The 15,213-nt window shown below is 40.6% G+C and overlaps 1 protein-coding gene across 2 annotated transcripts in view; it reads right to left on the bottom strand.

Annotated features, from left to right (window-relative positions):
• The window catches only part of MRPS6 (mitochondrial ribosomal protein S6), a 67,786-nt gene that overhangs the window by 17,508 nt on the left and 35,065 nt on the right, over positions 1-15,213 (bottom strand). The gene's annotated exons all lie outside the window — the stretch shown is intronic.

Below are 15,213 nucleotides of genomic sequence, written 5' to 3'. Positions count from 1 at the left end.
ATACGGTGGCTGGGAAAACGGTACTGTTGCTAACACCTAACGGAAAATCTGGAGGAGCTGGTTGGGGACAAGAAAAGATGGATTCGGTTTAAGACATGCTGAGTTTGAGATGCCTACAGCTCCTCAAAGTTGACCTCTCAAAATGTTAACTTAAGCTCAAAACAACAGGGAGGGTTAGAATTACCCATTTAATAATCATCCGCACAGGAGGGCTGTCTGAAGCCCTAGGAATAGCGGAGACGAGGAGAGAGGGTGGGGGAGGGGGCAAAGAGATCAACCAACAGAACCTTGGGGAACACAACCATCTGGGGGCTGACCAGGGAACTTGAAGTCAGAAAAGCAAACGGAAAAGGTAGTCAGACAGTATGAGGACAATCAGGCCCACCTGGTCAGAGAAACTAAAAGCAAAGAGGCAGACTCCAGAACAAGAGGGTAGAGGACGCAAATGAAGGCAAGGCCAGCATGTGCCGGCTGCACGGTCACACTGCGGGATGGGGCTAGAAGCTGGATGGCAAGTTTCCGCGGTACAGGTGTGACAGCAAGGAAGAGAGAGAAACAGAGCCAGGGCCTGAGGGGCATCAAGTCTGAGCAGAGTGTCTTAGGGGGCAGAACACATGAGCAAGTTAGTAAAGGGGAACGAAGCAAGTGGAGGGGATGGAACGTACGCTGTTTTCAACGACAACGGTGGCAGTGGCAGTGGCCAGTATGATTGTGTAATTGCTGCAAGCCCAGCACTGGCCTGGTACGTACTACATACTGTTACGCAGTTAATGTTCCCCGAATAAAAAAGACAAAAGGTTTACAGATTTGGAAACGGGGCCTCTGAGGGATGCCAGGACTCTGAGATGCCATGGCCGCGAGTAAGTGGATGAGCCTGATGCAAGGGAAGGAACGCCGGCGAAGTAAAATCGGGGGGCGGGCAGAGGGTGGCCGAGGACACCTCGGCAAGGAAAAGGGACACTTCTCCTCAAAGACATTAACTGAAGGGATGAAGGTAAAGGGATCGCGAAGTGCAGGAATGAACTTCAGAAAAGGCTACCTTCCAGTGGCTCATTTCAGATCAAATGAAAAGAATATAATGCAGAATCATTTTAAGTGAGCACTTTAGGAACCAAAGAAAATCCACCATTCCTATCAATTTTCCTTTCGGACGAATTCTGTTAAAATGCTGTGAATGCGCTAAGTATTAGTTTAAGGTTTACCAACAAAATTTTTACTTTCATTTCACATTGTAGCCCACTGGGTTTTTTTTTTTAATTCCTGCTGAAAATTATATTTATGTATTTAACTTTATGATAAAACAGAAATTTCCTGCAAACAATAAAAATAGGAGCCCAAATTCCTTCATAGGAACACTAACTAGGTGAAAAATCTATGGCAATCTCTCCTTATGATTGTACACAAACATATTTTTATACAATTCTAATCAACACGTAGACTAAATTCTTCTCACATTTCATGAGTTCACAGACATTTCCGTATTTCTGCAGAAGCCTCATTACTAACAGCAGGGTAATAATTCATTTCATTAACAACGCCATTTCTTGACCTGGTATTGCACCAATTAACTTATGATAATTGGCAGACAAACAGTCCTTCCAAATAAAGAAATGGGTAAGGTTAAAAAAAAAAAAATTGATGGATTGCAGTCTTCTGATTAGCTACCCAAATCATAAATTTTAATTTCAGTTTTGCCTGATTAAAAAAGAATATATCTCAATAACTCTTGTCTTGTTTAAATTCCAACTGCAATGTTTACAGTATGAAACATGGAGCACCCTCCTCTGAAATAAAAAAATTTTCTTCTATCCAAAAATAGAGTAAAGCTACTTAAAAAGAATGTAACTCAGGAAAATATCAAAACCTATTTTGTTTGACTTAGGTATGTCAAGTCAAATTGTAAACTGCTGGAATAGCCACATTCACTTCATGGTAATTTCATAGGTAATTTCAAAAGTTTTAAAAGAAAGATGAAGAAGCAAAAATAATTCTGGTTTATTAGGGGAGCTCCACTCGTCCCATATCCCTTACCTCATCACTCTATATATAGCAGGGGTCAAGCAAACGAGGGCCTGTGAGCCATCTGCCTCAGTACCTGTTCCTGCAAATAAAGTTTTATTGGAACAGAGCAGCTCATACATTTAAATAGTGTCCATGCTGCTTTTATGCTAAAGGCAGATCTCTAATTACATCTGAGACTGCATGGCCTGCAAAGCTTAAATTATTTACTCCCTGGCCAACCTCTGCTCTACACTGTAATGGATTGACAGATGCCAGCAAGGCCTCAATCCACTAACCCTAAGATGCGCCACAAATGAAAACCATGAGCCTGGCCCAGAGGTATGCAGACAGAGAATTCCCCATGGGATGGGTCATCAGGTAGACAGACGTGGCACCAACCTAACTGAACAACATTAGCCTGGCCGTTCAAATCACCCCACAGGATTCACAGAAGTGACTCTACAATATTCACCATTCCAACCTCCAAGCTCCTAACTTCCTAATCAACCCAGAGTGCCAACTGCAGCTTTCCTCATCTGGTGAAACCTACAGCTCTATTAAAATAAAATTCTTAGGCTTCAAAAGAAACCCAAAGTTCTCCTTAATCCAATCCAGCACAATTTTCAATCTGTAAGAACATATGGTCTACAGGAAGTAAATGATCTTAGTGTCATAATTCTCATTCACAAGGTCTCTGAACCACTGAATTTCAACTATTCTAAGAAAGGTTGTGTGTGCTTCTCATGGGCTTCTCCCACCCCATCTGAAAGCAACTCCTTAAAACTCTCCTTCAATCCACCATATGGCAATGAAACACAATTTTGGCAAGGCACAGACTGAGGGGCTAAAAACATTCAGTTGAAAAAAACTATGGAAAAGAAACAATGAATGAATGTGAATGGGAACTAGGAAAACTGGATTCCGGTCCCAGCTCATTCACAAATGAGTTACAACCCTGGGTGAATTGTTAAAATCTGCCCATTTTTAAACTTGTGCCTCAGTTTTCTCCTGTGCAAAATCAATGGTTCCCAACAAATTTTCTGCCTCTACAACCTTTGCACAAGCAACTTTTATATTTTAATTCTCAAAATATCCTAGGGGCATACAAAAAAAAGTCTCCCCCTCTTTTCTTCTGTGCTCATCCTGATGTCCTCATCATCCAAAAGTGCCCCCTGCCTTACTCTGTGTCGTTCCCGTTTATCTCTATACAGCACTTGTGGCAATCCGTAAATATTCTTTCATCTCTAGAATGTAAGTTGCAAGAGAGCAAGGACCGTAGTCCATCATGGACTCAGCTGTATTCCCAAAGTCTAAACCAGTCCACATATCAGGGAGCAGGCACTAGAAATAGTGTTTAAATAAGTAAATTAATGTATCAATTCTACCTCCCTTACTTGCTTTCTCCCTTTTTTTCTTGAGGAACCCCAAGCTTCCTGCAATCTATACTACAATTTGAAGCCACTTTTCTTTCTTTTTTTTTTTTTTTAAATTTTTTTTCAACATTTTTATTTATTTTTGCGACAGAGAGAGACAGAGCATGAACGGGCGAGGGGCAGAGAGAGAGGGAGACACAGAGTCGGAAACAGGCTCCAGGCTCTGAGCCATCAGCCCAGAGCCCGACGCGGGGCTCGAACTCACAGACCGCGAGATCGTGACCTGGCTGAAGTCGGACGCTTAACCGACTGTGCCACCCAGGCGCCCCAATTGAAGCCACTTTTCAATGTAGCTCACCATCGGTTAGTAATTGCAATATTGAAGCAAAATGACAATAGTGTTTTTCTATTTATTTCATGTAATGCCAAAATGTTAATACTAATATTGTAGTCTTAAAGAATCCAGAACTCATCTAATGGAAGTGAAACTAAATAGTCATGTATTTCAGAGACCAAGTTCAAATATATATACAAATATAAATTAAACTTGGATTGCTCTAATTATTTGCTGAAAAGATAAAGTACTAAAAAAATTTACACTAAACAATACTTTAAAAAATTCACACTGTGGGGGCGCCTGGTGGCTCAGTTGGTTAAGCTTCTTACTTCAGCTCAGGTCACGATCTCACAGCTCATGAGTTTGAGGCCCACATCAGGCTCTGTGCGGACAGCTCGGAGCCTGGAGCCTGCTTCGGATTCCGTGACTCCCTCTCTCTGTCTCTCCCCTGCTCGCACGCTCTCTCTCTCTCAAAAATAAATAAACATTAAAAAAAAGTAAAAAAATAAATTTAAAAAAAAATCACACTAGACAAAATTACCAATTTTGGTCTCATTATTATTAACTACTAAAACTACCGGTATTCAGGCTACAAAAGACGACTCAGGGAAAATCTAACAGCGAACTTCATATATTTGCAGGGCTACTCTGAAAAAACATAGGTATGTCATATTTTGATCACTGAGGTTTCACTTGTGGTAATCTATAAAAATCTCTGAAATCAGAGGGTAAAAATTCTAGAGAAAGAGAGCCTCAACGTGTAAACAACACATTTCTGAAATTACAGCTGTATGAAAGTGGAATGGGCTGGCATGACCCTCTCATCACTAGAAGTGCACAGGTAGAGGATGACCACTGAATCAATCTTTGCATTAGGTGGGAAGCTGGTCTTGCTAACCTCTAAAGCCCCAGCCAAGATTAAATTCCAATACTATTCTGGCACCACTCATCATCCTGAAGGACACTGTGAAGTGAAAGTGGGTTTTTAAAAAAACTACAACTGGGGGGCACCAGTGGGTGGCTTAGTCAGTTAAGTGTCCAGCTTCGGCTCAGGTCATGATCTCGCCGTTCGTGGGTTTGAGCCCCGCATCAGGCTCTGTGCTGACAGCTTGGAGCCTGGAACCTACTTCAGATGCTGTGTCTCCCTCTCTTTGCCCCTCCCCTGCTCATGCTCTGTCTCTCTGTCTCTCTCAAAAATAAAGAAACATTAAAAAAAACTATAACTGCATGGTGGTGAAGAATACAATGACTACTAGTCAGGTTTGGTGCTGTTGCCTGGATTTATATTAAGGCAACAGCTTTTACCCACTACTGCTTCTACTGCTTTTGTAACGATTCCCTGAGAGGGTCCCTAGGAAGCCCAGGCTCCTTAGGCTACATTTTGAAAACCCCAGTTCTAGAGATTCTAACGGTCGAAGTTTCTACAATACAGATGAGAGCAAACAAATGGGAAAAATAAAAGGAAGGACATCTCTACTTGCCCACAAAATAAAATCTCCATTCAGTAAGGTGACTTAAGCTAAGAATTCATGGGAGTACTCTACCACCACCATTGGTCAATACCAACATTTTATCTAATTAAACATATGTTCGTCCTAGTTAAGAGTAGCTTGTGAACAAAATTATCTTGTCAATTAGACTCTCTGCCAACCATTAAGTTTTTGAAGCCAGTGGCCCTCAGATGCACTCAGCTATCGCTACAACAGCCTCACAGTCCACCAGGAAATAAAAATCACACAGAATACACAACATCTAACGGCGTGCAGCACCCACGTACCCCTCACCTTTCTCACATAACAAAGAGGTGTGCAACTCCCAGGAGCAGGTAGGATTTAAGGAAGGCGGAGCCAGGCCAGAAAACTGTCAACACCTGTGAAAATGCAAGAGTGAAAGCCTTTCTCGTTCTCTGCCACATCTTAATTCTGGAATTTATGTCCTTAAAAAAAATTCCCTGGAAACCTGCATTTTCAGAGAGAATGTCCCTGGAAATTCTGCACTGAGATTCTCACAGCAATTTGAAAAAAGAAAATCTGTGAGCACCTTTCAACAGTAGAACAGGATTTAAAGGAGGTTTCTGTCACTAGCAGACCTCAGAAGAACAGAATGGACAACCATCTAGAACAAAATGTGTAAAGTGCCAGCACTGCCTAACAACATCTACAAAGCCCAACTCTGAAAATGATTCCATGGGAACTGTTTCATGAAATATTTTTATGATCAGAGAACCCCTGTTTCCCCACAATCTGAATCAAGAGTTGCAGTCTTTAAAGATTAAAAATTATTAAGCACAGAAGCAATTTTAAAAATCAGCCTAAGATTCAGTAAAGAGAAGTACAGAAAACTAAAAAAATAAAACTTCATAAATACATGCCCAAACGTGATTACATAATATGTACACTGTATAACTTGTGGGTAAGTGACCAGCATAGTAACTTTCAAAGGCTTTTCAAAGGTCAAAGACAGAAAATGCTTCTAGAAGTAGAACTGCACTGCTCTACTACTTTGCCTACGAATCTTATTTAAAAGACCATTTGTAACAAATATGGACGAGCTACTGAAGAAAGACTTAACAGGCTTTCAAAAGTGGGGGAGAGGACAGGAGACAGTAAGAGAACCAGCATCTATAAAGTGTACTAGGAAAATAACAAATAATTAGAATTCAGTGAAACCCTTTTTGTAAGCAACTATCATGCGCTCTGCAAAAAGAAAAGTACCTCAAATATTAAAAACAATTTTAGATTAAAAACTGTACATTCACAGTTCAGACATATCAAGTGATCATTTAACAAAGTTACGAGCCCTAAGAGCTGCTAAAATGTATAACAAGTGAAAAGAACCCATGAATACGAGATTTAATTTACACGATCATCTTTACGAGAAACAGTTGTAAGAGGAGACCACCTAGAAATCTTTATTGGGGAACAACTTTAAAATAATTTTAATGACACAAATCAATTATAAAAGAGGAAGCATATTCCTGACATCTGGAAAAGGAAAGAAAACTGAACAAGCATACCAAATTCTGTGAGTTCAGAAATACAGGTTGAGATTGCCATTGGGGGAGATTAAGTATAGTCAGCTAGTGACCATTTCTTAAGGCTCCACCTAATATTAATCTGGAAACATTCCTCTCAAAGGCCTCTTCAAGCCAAGTATTTCTAGGTTGCTTACTGTGAAATCCACCTCCAAAAGGGTAGCCACGAGGATGTGAAACACGAAGTCCCAGCCCTTTCAAAGTTTGTGATACAGACATGAAGACAGACACATGTAAGTAAACTAATTAAAACAGAAGTTAAACCTAAACAAGACTGAATCAAAAAGCATCAATGTGACAAGAACTCCAAAGGAGCTGCTACTTCTGACTGCTGGGTTAGAGACAGCGGACTGCAACTGGTCCAGGGCAGCCGAACACCTCTCCTAGAGGTGGAGAGAGGGTCCGTTAGGGTGCTCTCAGAGCAGGTCTGGACTAACAGCAGGAAAGAAGGACAGAAAGAGTCAGATGGCATTTATTTTTGGATAGAATCAACATGGGCACTGTGTTTGGCACATGCAGAAGCCATCACTTTTGTCCATTCTAAGCAATTTTTTGCTTAGCACATTAAGAGTTCTGTTCAAACACTCACTTATACTGCTGGTAAAAATGTAAACTTTCTGGAGGGCAAATGGCAATCTAGATTAGTCTCAAATGTGTATACCTTCAATACTACAGCCACTTCTAAGAATTTACTCTGAGAAAACTGCCATACCCATGCACAAGGACTTAGCTCGGAAAAACTTCACCATAAAGTTATTAGGATAGTGCATAAATAGAAATGTAGTTGTCCATCACAGACCACTGGTTCAATAAATTATTTTCACTGAATAGTAACACAGCCATTTAAAAAAAGGACGTTGATCCTTACGTAAGACACAAAAATATTTTAACAAAACTAAAAATCAGCCGGTAGGGTCAATCCATATTTCTTTCTAAAAGAAAAAAGTACTTATGTACACATACATTGGAAGAAAGTCTGGATGAATATACAACAAAATGTTACTACTTTTCCCTAGGTAGTAAGATGACAGGAATATTCTGTTGTGTTTTCTTTTCATGTTGCTTTATTACCTGACTTTTTACAGTGAGCAATAAAAAGTTGTTTTAGAAACAAACTGCTTTTGGGGAAAATTCAGTTTTGTTTTGATTTAAAGAGGATTTCTTCCCCTAAGTCTATGCCAGAGGCTTGCTTGCTATCTTACTATGGATGCCATAATTTGCAAATTTTGTACTGAAGTCCTAAACCTAAGCCTCAAACATTTAGAACTCATTCACAGACTCCACATCCATATATATTTTTAATACTAATCAGAGCGGTATTGATACATTAGCTTTCAGTGGTTACTGAGAGAGTCTTGCAAGCTGTACTTCTAAAATCATGAGCTACGCTGACATTGGCTGCTCAGATTCTTGACAATCAGAGAAAAACCAGAAATCTAGAAGTCAGGAGCCTAGAGATCACTGGTCCTAAAATCAGAGCCGACTAAGGACATGTGACAGGACAAGACCAAGTCTGGCCCTGAGAACACAGTGGTCAATGATATCAAGGTAATGAGTGGTGGGTTAAGCATCCTACTCTTAGTTTCGACTCATGTCATGATCTCATGGTTCATGGGATTAAGACCCAAATAAGGCTCTGCGCTAACAGTGTGGAGCCTACTTAGGATTCTCTCTCTCTCTCTCTCTCTCTCTCTCTCTCTCTCTCTCTCTGTCCTTCCCACCATGTGCATACATGCTCTCACTCTCTCTCAAAATAAACATTAAAAAGAAGAAGAAGAAGAAGAAATCAAGGTGATGAGAAAAGAGGAACTTGACCATATTCTATGGCCATGCACCAGGACTGAGATTCTTGAGACCTGGGAAATCAAACATAAAAATTTATTCTTTGGGGCATGTGACAAAAATAAAAAGAACCCAGGGAAGAATGGAAGAAAAAAAAAAATCAGAGGAGCAAGAGTCCAATAACTGCTGAGTCCAGCACAGATTAATGTGTGCCAATAACAAACTGAAAATAATAAAGCAGTCACACTTCATAGCATGGCTGAGTTTGCAAATGCAAAGGTAGTTAGTAGGATGATCAGTAACTTCAGCTGCAAGGTTGGCAAGACTGCCTCTAAATCATAAACTGGACTTACTAAGGGACCCTGCAGCTAGCCCACAGTGAGTCACCAATACCAGCTTTGGTGTCAAAAGATTATAAATGAATGAATTTCAAGACCTCACAGAACAAGAAGAAAGTCATGATTACATGAGATCCAACTCTGTATGAATTTATGACTTGTCAGTTACTTACGGGCCCAGGTTAACAGTAAATCTGTGTAGTTCGACTATAATGCAGTTTTGTTCCTTAATTAATCCACTTGTTTCCCAGGTCTCAAGTCAAAGAATATCAATCAAATAGATGCCATTTCAGGCCAAATTTGGAGGTTCAATTGTATACAACCAGCAGTTCCTTTCATGATTTGGGTATATCAAAAGAAAAGGGCAGAATCACCAACGCATCCTCTAGAGCACAGTGGAATCATCTGAGGAACTTTGTTGTTTTGGTTTTTTTTTTGTTTTTTTTTTGTGAGAGAGAGAACGAGCGACAGAGGGAGAGGGGCAGAGAAGAGAATTATCTCAAGCAGGCTCCACACCCAGCACGGAGCCCGATGCGGGGCTCAATCCCATGACCCTGGGATCACGACCTGAGCCAAAATCAAGAGTCAGATGCTCAATCAACTGAGTCATCCAGGCACCCCTAACCTAGGAACTTTAAAAAATGAGACGCTTATGTCTCACCTCAGATATTTTGATTCAATTGGCCTAGGAATTTAAGAATCCTAGGCACTAGCATTTTTGAAACTCTCCAGGTACAGACAAAGCTGAGAACCACATTCTAGTATGAAGTTGGCTGGCTTCTCATCAGCCAAAAAATGAGTGGTTCTGGCCGAACTGTAGTTTATCAAGGATTTTCAGCAATGATCTCCTACAACTCTAATTTAATAAACATAAAAACTCCACTTCTTTTTTCACAATAACAGAGCTCTCCCTGACATGAAATAGAGAAATAACAACCCCAATAGGTGACTACTTGTGGTTAATAGTACTTCAACAGCTGGAAACAATGCCAAAATTAAGATGTCCATCTTTGCTATTCTGAGGACATTCTGAAATCCACACCCTTTTACTGGGAGATTTCCACTTCTATCTTCCCCATCCCCACTCCAGATGCCTGTACAGATGAATAAAAGATGGGAAAGAGGAAGACTGGCAGGAATCCTGGTTACTATGGCAGCAAGTAAATGAAATGCCAAAGCTCATGAAACGGATAGTGAGAGCAGGAATCAGGTATACATCACTGAGCTACCGGTCTTGTGGACTGCTCTCCTTCACGCACAATTCAGTTCCCTGCGTTCATCTTACAGTTCGGCCTCTGCAGGGAGTAGGAGGACAGCACTGGAATGACAGGGAGACCAAGGGAGGTAAGAACCCGCAAAAGATTTAGTGACTAGAGACAACAGGGTTATTAAAGAAAGAATCCTATTTTATATCCTGTGAATCTTCTAAACATCAGTGTATGAGTTTAGCAAAAAATGTGTTCGTCGACTGGGTTAAGAGAAGTATTTTTTTTAAATATGCACTGATGGAGAAACTTGGGCCTTGGCAAGAGTCAGATCTGCATTACCCTACAGACCAACTGTGTCCACCAACCAGGCCACTGCAGGGGTGCTTAACTTAGGAGGTGAGAGGAAGGCATTTGAGGGATTGCACTACTCTGAAGAGCAGGAGGAGCAGGGTATAAAGGCACAGTGGAATTAAAGGAATGAAAACATCCTTCCAGATTCAGTTACTTCCTAGAAGTGTGCTTCTCCTCTGCGATCCTACACGGACCGCTCCCATTCCACCCACATCTTGCAAGTACAATTACGTCGAGTACCATCCCCTTCCTTAACTAAGCTTCTTCAAGGTTGCATCTATTCATCTTTACTACTTGCTGGAGATGCAACGCAACTGGCACACAGAATGTGTTTGCTAAGTAGTTGATGAATGCATAAGTCAAAGAATAAATGGAAAAATGAAGGGATGGAAGTTGCTAACTGCACTTTAATTCACTGAAGAGAAAGAAAATGCTAAGCCAAGTCAGAAAATTCAAGGAGAAATAAGATATTCAACTGCAAAGAGGAAAACAGCACCATTTGTTTTCAAAAGACAGATATGCATAATAAAGCTAAAGCACATCCTGTTAGTCAAAAACAGATGCACAGTCAAGGAAGAAGGAATAAACAGGTAAGAGACTGATACAAAACAAAGACACAGCCAGACTCATAAAGGTGCTTCCAGACTTCTAAGGATTCTTGGCACATAATCAAGAATCATGGACATTCTACTCCTAGAGTGTACAGGAAATATTACGCATCCAACTTCAGGACTCTGAAAAGCTAGGACAACTTCTGGAAACCGAGTCAGCAGGTCGTGCTGTCTCTACATACCAAGTAGAGACAATGGCATTGTACAGTGTCTTCCAGAGGGTGTGACAATGAAATTTCCTATCACAACCGGAAGGACAGTGAAACCAAGGGAATGGTAGTCTTCACTGTCGTGTTTACTTCCCACCCCTACAGTCTAACGTCAGTAGTGTGTACCCTGGAGACTGTATTTGCGGATTTAAACATATAAAAAGGGACGTCAAAGTGCCTCAAAGTTGTCTGGAAAAAAAAAAAAAAGACAGGTAAAGACTCTCTTGCACACCCAAGAGAATGAAAAAGATAAAGCTGGATTTTGAGACTTAAGAGTACCTTTATCTTGAATATTTGTCTTCAAATACTCAAAGGGAAAAAAGGTAACACTTCAGAGGCAGAACTTGAGCTTGCAAATTAAAGAGGCAGACTGGAGGTAAGAAACCCCTTTAAAATCAGAACTTCCCGTAACTGAAGTGCACCTTCTGGGAGAGCCGCTGACAAAGTTCTAGTTCTTGCGGGTGGTGGTTACACGGGTGTTTGCTTCGCAGGTACAGTGGATCCTCATTACGTGCGGAATCCATACGTGCCAATTCGTCTACTAGTGAAAACCTATTTGTGCCGCCCAGGTGGACACTCCCACCAACTTCTGCAGTCATCTGCAGACACGCGCATGTGGACACTGGTGGAAAATGTGCCACCTGACATGCACATTCCCGGCTGAGGCCCAACAACCGAGGCTCTGCCTTCTTGCTTCAGGTCTCCCATGGTAATAAGCAGGTGTCTTTTCAGCAGTCCACGTAGTGCCATGTTTTCCTGCATTCTGGTGCTTTTTGTCAATGCTATTTAAAATGGTCCCCTGAGTGTAGTGACATGCTGTCTTAAATGTTCCTCGGTGTAAGAAGGATGCGATGTGCCTTACGGGAAAAATGCATTAGGTAAACTTCATTCGTGGCATGGGTTAGGATGCTGTTGGCTTTGAGCTCAATGATTATGAATCAAATGTATTAAATATAATGTCTTTATCAGAAACACACATAAAATGAGGTTATGTATCGGTCAGTTAATTAAAATGTGACCAGCCGGAGGCTCATAGGAACCCAACCCTGCATCTCCTCAAGGGGCAATGACTTGTATTCACGAATTCAGCGTTAGACGCCACTTTACAGAAAGTAACTGCCACAAATAACAAGTAGCAACCATACTCACTGTGCTGTATACCAGTTAATTTTCATGGGACGGAGTATGTATGTTAAACTCCACACACAAAATGTGTTTTCGTAGGTGGGCTTCGTGCATCGTACAGAAGAATCAAACACACAATTCCTAAGGCCCCTTTTGAAATGTGAACCATCATTAGCTCCGCGCTTTCAGAGACCAACAGAATTTTAAAACTCCAACTGTGCTTCTGGTTGTCAACATGTTCTTTTTGGGAAGGACTGAAATGGGCTATAGACTCAGAAATGTCAACTTTCAAATACTAAGCAAAGAGCAGATACCAAAACTTCCCAGTAAGTTGGAAGTTGCAACACAAGCATCTAATTATGCTCCTTCTGAAAAACCTACTAGAACTACAGTAAAGAGCTTTTTAGTGTGTGTGTGTGTGTGTGTGTGTGTGTGTGTGTGTGTGTGTGTGTTTTTAAGGTACAACTCTGAAAGAATGAGGAAGACGAGACGGAAACATAGCAATTCAATCCGGAGAAGAAAGAAAATATATGAAAGAAAGCAGCAATGGGGAAAACCAAGAATCAACCGTACTTAACAACTGGCAACACGGGGTATGCCTGTGAAAGTGGGGGTGAAGTAAGAGGCTAAAATAAAGTCTGTCAAAAGCGTAAGGAGAAACTGGATCCTTAGATGCGTGTCTGGAGGTTTATTCTCTGGAGTGGACAAAACAGAGAGAAACCTCTGGACTACGAGACACACGCACAGCTCTAAGTGGGGGCACCACACCAAAAAGAGACTGAGGAAAAAAATGCATACTGAATGATGAGACCCCTGGGCTCTTTCCCCACTTAGCTCCCAGAATAATGGCCCAAAGCCTTTCGTCCTTCAGTCAAAAACTCTTAAGACTATTCTTTGGGCAATCTGACCTGTTCAAAAGATACCACAGGAGTCATGCAACAAACAGCCAGGCCACGAAGGCCAGACAATGAAGCAGACAAGCTCCACCCACGCATTCAGAAGTCCGTTCTGTTAAACCAAAGACTGCATACATTTGAGAAAAGCCTTTAACATGAGAGCTCAACACAGAAAAAACTGAAGTAAACAAACACTGCAGGAAGAGAAAACACTATCTTCAGAGATGAAAAGATACAGCAACCATGAAACAAGAGACTAGAAAAAAGGAAGATTCGGGGAACAAAGCAGCACTGATAAAGTAAATATCTGAGAAATCTTTTCAACAGAAGGGTTGGAAGATAAAGTTAGAAACACCCTTAGAAAGAGCAAAAAGACAAAGACAATTAAGAAAATTAAAAAACAAAAGACTGTATGAAACTGGACCAGTCCACACGATCCAAAGAGTTGAACAAAATTCAAAGTTGAAAAAACTCCTTTTTTCCAAAAAGGAGAAAACAGAGAGTAATCATCCTAGAAATAAAAGACACTCGGTTGCCAAACTGAAAAGAGCCCACCGAGGGCCAGCACAATGGAAGAAAAACTTTCAAGGCATGTAATGATGAAATTTCAGAACACTGAGACTAGAAGCTAGGGAAAAAAAAAAAAGTCTTATGCTTACAAAAACTGAAGAAAAATACTTCCCAATCTACAATTCCATATTCAGCAAAACTCTTAAAAACATCTATACACCTGCAAAAACTTTAATTCTAAAGAGTTGTAAGATTGAAAAATGAGTTAATGTGTCAATATTACCTGATTTCTTGCAGCTGGAAAAGGGAGTAATGGGGAAAGCTAAGAGAACCTTCTAGCGCTGGTGTAGAATTAGGAGGCATCAGATGTATATGAATACCCTACTTCTGTATACTGAAAAGGGCCCAGAAGAAAGGCCATGTTCACCCCTGTAAAGAATGGGCACACCCAGACCTTGATTTCTAAATTCCATTCCCTAACTAAATGCCGGTCCCAATGGGGAAAGGAAAGTACAAGATAAGCCTGCAACCCCTTGCTGTGTTGGGAAATCAGGAAGCACTGAAAAAATGATACAAATGGGCATCAAGGACACAGAAACTAGCCTGAAGAGAGTATCAATGGCTAAATCTGGAAACATTTGAGCAAAATGATGACAGTAATGGAGTATAACCCACTAAATGAGTTCATACAAATAAATGGGAAGAGGACGAAGCTCTTCATTTGAGTATAGCAAACAACAACAAAACTGACAAAAAAAAAATCACTGTTTTGCATCATCATTGTAGTAACTTTGCTCAGGCAAAAATTACCTATGGACACTGAATTCAGGGGTTCAAGCTTGATGAGGAGTAAGTTATTTACGTAATCTCTTACTATTTTCCCACAAATTATTTATTGGCTAAAGGAAAAACAGTAAGTTGACAGTGGAGAAACCTGACAGACACCGTCTTAACCAAGCATCAAAGTTAATGTCAACATTAAGGGAACAACATCACGTACCTCCCAACATGAAGCTTTGAGGACATTATCATTGCTTCACTTATGTCATACTCCTGCCAAAAATGCATAGTGTGAATCTAACCACGAGGAAATGAGGGGCATTCACAAATGGCCTCTAAATTTCAAAACTATCAATACCATGGAAGACAAAGGAAAACTGAGGAATTACTAGTTAAAGGAGAGAGACATAAAAGCTAAATACAACGGACTGGCTTCTAAACTTAAAAAAAAAAAATGCTACAAAAGGACATTATTGGAACAGCAACATTTGAATAAAGACGTCAGATTAAAATACTGCATCACTGTCATGTTCCAGATATTGATAATTACATTCTGATTAGATGACTGTCCTGGTCTCAAATATACTACAACTACTGAAGGAGTAGAGGGGAATGTCTGCAACTTAACACTCAAATGGTTCAGAAAAGTGTGTATGAT

Source organism: Prionailurus viverrinus, chromosome C2 (assembly GCF_022837055.1).
Source record: "Prionailurus viverrinus isolate Anna chromosome C2, UM_Priviv_1.0, whole genome shotgun sequence".
NCBI classification, from domain to species: Eukaryota; Metazoa; Chordata; class Mammalia; order Carnivora; family Felidae; genus Prionailurus; species Prionailurus viverrinus.
The sequence above is the reverse complement of the archived record's forward strand: the minus strand, read 5'-3'. Positions and strand labels throughout refer to the sequence as shown.